Genomic DNA, 6000 nt, shown 5'->3' with positions numbered 1-6000 from the left:
TTGGGGCGAGAGAAGGAAGTCAGGACAAAAGACATACTGTGGAAGAGAGACAGAGATAAATAACAAGTATGATTCAATGCAGAGAGGTCTATTAACACTTGGTGAGTGAGAAGGATGACTGAAGAAGAAATACTCAATGCATCGTGGGAATCCCCCAGGAGCCTACACCTATTGCAGCATAACTACGGGAGGATTCAGGGTCACCTGATCCATCCAGATATCATAGGTCCTAATTATTCAAACCCATCTGATAACATAGAATCACAGTAGTCCAATCTAGAAACATCAATAGCACAGCATTAATGTCTGTTAATTTACTGTAATTTTGCAGAAATTACAGTTAATGTTTTCTGCATTTGGATCATTTATTCTTTTAAGACTGATCATCTGAGGCTCTGTCAGACAATTGTGAACTCACACCTTCAGGTCTCTGCATAAGTGGGTTTTAAATCTGAGCTCTGGCTGGGTCATTCGAATACAGTCAGAGACTTGATTGCCCTCCAGTGTTGTCTTGGCAGTGTGCTTCATATATTGTTGAGTCCTGATGGCTCCAAATGTCTTTCATTTCACAATTGTTGAGGTCACTGTGGTCCCACTCAGAGCTTTAGAAATGGTTTTGTACTCTTGCCCCGATCCACGCCTAACCACAATTGTACTGCAGAGATCTACAGAGAGTTCCTTGAAATTTATGGCTTGGTTTTGTTCTGACATGCAGAGTGAAAATAATTCTAAATCATGTCTATTGGAGTCACTTTGTTAAGGTGGCCTTAATCAAGAGACACAGCCCAAAGATAATATAGGCGTACACTTTATTGTTTTCAGAGTTATAAACCAAATCTTATTCACAGTAGTCGACACATTCAATGGAGTCTTTCATGTGGGAGAAGCAGCAGTGCTGACATTATCAGTGTTAAACCTGCCTCTCCACTTCAGATATTCTACAGACACTGCATTCAGTGTGACAGGTGTCAGTATGGAAAGACTTCTCTTTTCTTTCCATACTTTTCTTTCTCCCCCCCCCAAAAAAACCACTGCTAGTTTTACACTGTGTGCTTTAACTGTGACAAGTGGAGCTGAGGCGTCAAAGCTAAGATGACACAGAGGAGAAGCCACATCGTGCCTGAATCGTGACAGCGAGCGCCCACTTCGACGGATGCCGGCACGCAACGGCAGATGTACAGTCATCTGGAGTGTCGGTGACAGTTATAATGCATCTTCTTTTTATTTACTGTACTTGTTTATATCTGTAAATACAACAAAATAAATATTCTGGAACATCCTGCCACATGGAGTCCATCTGATGACCACAGTTGAGGTGAAAGGGTTCATCACAGACTCAGTGAACCTCTGATAGTCATAAACACAGACTGTAAGTTTGTAGATGCTTCAGTCACTCAGGTTGGTTTCCAATGCTTTTTATATCACTAACATAAAATAAACAAAATCTGTATTGGGATTTCAATTTAATGGTGGACCTTCACTTGAAATAAAATTATAATGATGCTAGAATTAGGATAATATAGATACTTATTAAACCTGAAAACCTTCTAGTTAAGAGAAACGTGTTAGTTTTATGGGTTAATGAATGATGCAGCTTTAGTACTGAACATTATGAGTGCTTAAAAGTTGCACTTAGAAAATGACATATCATGCAGAGGAGGCAGTGCAGAATAATAGGAATAAAAATGCAAGTAAACCGCTTGCTAGCACCCTTAGAGCACTGATGTTAAAGAGCAGTGCTGATGGGAAGGAGCTGAGTTTATGAGCAGTGTGGGCAGCTGTTCGCTCAGCAGGTACGAGCAGCAGTGAAACCACATGCAGCAGGTGTGTGAGTGCCGGGCAGTAAGGGAGCTGATGAGCAGCAGCAGGTGGGGAAGAAAAAGTTCCAGGTTTTAACTTTTAACACAATAATCTCTTGCATTTTGAGCACTTCTGTCTTCCCATCGACGGATGATAAGTCAAGGTTCAAAGCTCAGCTAAATTAATCTGTAATACCCTGCTGGTATGCACAACAGAGCCACACCATATGAAGATGTGCGCATTCAAAATTCAGTAATTTCAAGTCACAACAAATACACAGCTTTTTTTTCCACATTCTAAATTTTTATTAGGGCACCCGCTGTGATGCAACTCGGTCATTAATATTTAATTTTGAATATTTTCTTTAGACTAATTTGAGATGGAGTTAACCAAATAGATTTTTTTTCCAGTCCGTATAAAACCAGAAAGGCTTGCTGGGATGTTTTTGGAACCATTTTTATTTATTTAAATAGTTGATTGAATTTTCTGAAAAATATGACATGCTGTGCATTAGGTTGCACCAACAGACCATCAATTCAACCTTTACTCCAGTTTTTGGTGAAGTGCTGATATTTTACTTTATTCATTACCTGATAATATAGTATTCCATCCACACTCATGTCCTTTGTCACACCTGGAACCAAAAATCTGAGATTGAAACAGGCCAAAAATGCTAAAGTCTACAAACCAATGCATAACATCATAGTAGCTCTGTCGATCTTATAACTACAGTTTTTGGTGAAGAGATGGATAAACAGATTGTGAATGTTTATGATAGAAGTTAACTTTAATGTAGTTCAAAATATCCAATGCTATCTGACAGAAGTGCATTAGAGAGTCCTTGTTACCCACTGATATAGAAAACAATGATCTTTTCCACACCATTGTTCATAGTTTTATTTTCTTTAGACTGGTATCTGCTGATTCATGTGCACATGGCAGGTTAAAAAAAGTCCACATCTGGGGGATGAAGGGGATGGTAGTTGAGTGAATCATGAGCTTGTAATGCTGACCCTAGAAAGCAATATTTGAGTCATACATGTGATGCATTTTTATGCTTCACTTGTATTATTTTCATATGTTTGAAATGGATGGATATATGTTAAATATGTTCATTTAAATTCATGCTGAATTATGATTAAATACTGTTTGGCTGAACAGAATGCGCTTTCTGCGATTTCCTTACCTGGATGGCTCAGCCTGCATCAAGACACCGCTTGGTTTGGTTTAGAAGAAGGCTGCGATTTGAGTCAACATACCACAACTTACACTTCTTTCAAAGCCCTGTTGTCTCGGTTGCTATGGTGTCTGGTTGTCTTGACAAAATATATGTCAAAATACTGGTCCAGATTGACCACAAAAATTTCATCCTATAGTTGAAAGATTTAAGGCGAACACAGGGAAACTCCTTTTTTTAGCAGTCACGTAGGGACAAACCATTCAATTACATCATTCTGCTCAATCATGATAGGACAAACGAGTGAAAAATACAGTGCGTAGATACAGAAACACTTCCACTTGTGAAAGTTGACATAAACAAGTCAACTTCCAGGTTTTTTTTTTTGTTTTTTTTTTTGGGGGGGGGGGGGGGTGTTCAGATATAATGGGGGCAATGAAAAATGTGTCAGCAGCATTAGTCACACTCTAACTGCTCTGAAGATCAAACTGAGGCAGCACTGATTGCAAGCTTGACATCCATTTCCAAAGACATGGGTTTGCGATTGTGAAATTCCTGGTTTTCCCTGTAATGGCTGAAAAAGACATTCTCCAAAAATCCCATAGCAATTCTAATGTGTGTGTGTGTGTGTGTCGGGGGTTGGGGGGTGGGGTTAATGTCATCTCGTCAGGTGTGTGAAAACATCAGCGGATATATATGCAGAAAAGCTTTATTTCAACCTAGTGAGAGGGGATGACAGTGAGAGCAACAATGTCTTCTTCCTCAAATCCTGAAAAAAATGTGGATAAAAAAGAAAAAGGGAGGAAAAAAAGCTATAATTGGGAAACAAACAACAGGGATGCAGCTGCATTTAATTTCCTGAAGCATGCTGTTTCTATCACAAGGTCTTTTCAGATGCACCAAGTGAGCTGAGGTTGGGAATGGCCATGAATCTAAACCAGCCTTTCCCACTACACTTGGCTTAATGAGGGCTGCATGCAGGAATGTTGGTTCTCACCCCACACCTTTTTCCCTGAAGGCTTTTGCAGATTGATAAGGTAGAACCAATCCTCTTTTAAATCATTTTTCCATCCGTTGTGGCCAAAATTGAAAGTTTATCCACAAATTAATCTCAATCATTAGCCAAATCATAAACAGTTTTAATTTCTTCCACTGGAGCCGATGATCTAGCGTGGCAAACTGGAGCCAAATTTTTAGTCTGCAAAATGAGAAAAGTATCCTACTGACATGTCAAAACTTCCCCAAATTAGTTCCCAATCCAAAAAAAAAAAAAAAAAGTGGGACAGTGCATTTTCCATCCTTAAGCCTTCTGAAATGATCTGTTCCATCTGGCTGCAAAGAAGGGATTGTTTTTGTATGACCAGATGAAATTGCAAACATCCCGGCATAATTATTTCAAAAAGCATCCTGTTTTGAATAACATTGTGCTATGAAGGAAACTGAAAGCTGGTAAACAACAACATGCTCCTCACATGGTCCAGCTTTTCCCGTTAGGGGCCTTTATATCAAGTCCAGACAGCTCTCTTTATGAGATCACTGAGAACGCCTTGTTCAGCTCTTGATGGTGAAAAAGGGATATCATCAGTTATGGAGACTGTTGAGAACGGTTGTGTGTATCGAATGTCCCTGTCCCTCATTAGCTGGTGTCCTTATTAAGAGTCTCCTTGCTATAACCCAGAGAAGCCCAAAGACAGTCTTCCATGTCACCTCCCCCTCCCCATCCCTCGCACATTCCCTCTGTTTCTCTGACATGCCCTTTGAACTCCCCCCAGTCTCCAGCTCCACAGCAACGCTTTGATAGAGGCTTCCTCTTTTCTCTTCTCAAGGTGAAGTGCTGGCTACATACGCGAGTGTGTGCTTTTAAGCCTGAGATGGCCAAAACATGCATTTGGGCCCAATTATGAATCGTTACCTCTCTCATTATTGTGATGATGAGAAGTTGATCCTGTTTTCTTTTGTTTCCAGTGCACATTTTACGTTGTCAAATGAAAACAATGCTCTGGTTGGGGTGGGGGGGGGGGGGGGGGGGGGGGGGGGGGGTCTGGAGAGCCTGGAGCCTATTTAGCAGAATAATAGAAGCAGCTTTTTCCACCTTAATACATCATGACTTTTCCCAATTTTAACAAAACTCTATTAAATCGATAATTTACAAAGATTTTTACAACATTTTCTTTTCAAAGAAGAGAGTAATGGTAGGGTGGAGTGGGTGGAGACAATAGCAGTATGAGTCAAAGGGAAGATTTACAAGATGGGAGTGAGACCTGCTATGATTTATAGTTTGGAGATCATAGACTAAAACAAAAGGACAGGAGGCAGAGCTGGAGATGTTAAGGTTTTCATTGGAATGACCAAGATGGACAAGATTAGACATTCAGAGGAACGGAACAGCTCAGGTTGTGTGGTCTGAAGACAAAGTTAGAGATGCAAGGCTGACAAAGAAGAGGCAAATGGATACATTGGAAAAATGAATAATAATGAATATGTGGCTTAAAGGAGGAAAAGAGGAAGATCACATAGAAGGTTCCTGGATTTATTGAAGGACACACAGAGAGTTGGTGTGACAGAGGAGGCTGCTAGGGCAAGTGTGAGAGGAGACGGCAGATGATCCACTATGGCGACAGATATTAAATTGAAAGAAGAGTACAGAAGAACATTAATTTTCATATGGGAGCTAGATCTATAGAGCATTGTGTCCAGGTCATTGGGGGGGGGGGGCAGTCTAAGCAGCAGCACAACTCTTGGGCCTTCCCTAGGGTGTCCTTCCAGTTGCACATTCCTTAAACACCTCCACTAGGAAAAATCCTACTTAGATGCCCAAACCACATAAACTCGACAACTCAACACTCAAGTCCGAGAAGTTCCCGAATGACCAAACTCTTCACTGTATCTCTTAAGGAGAATCGAGACATCTTTCAGAAGAAGCTCATTCTTTCATTCAAAGACCACCACTCGTGGCTGTGGGTGACAGTAGGAACTTACACTGACCTGTAAATCGACAGCTCTCCTCGTCTCCACAAATCAGT

The sequence above is a fragment of the Pelmatolapia mariae genome, linkage group LG6, assembly GCF_036321145.2.
Source record: "Pelmatolapia mariae isolate MD_Pm_ZW linkage group LG6, Pm_UMD_F_2, whole genome shotgun sequence".
NCBI classification, from domain to species: Eukaryota; Metazoa; Chordata; class Actinopteri; order Cichliformes; family Cichlidae; genus Pelmatolapia; species Pelmatolapia mariae.
This window is presented reverse-complemented; position numbering follows the sequence as displayed.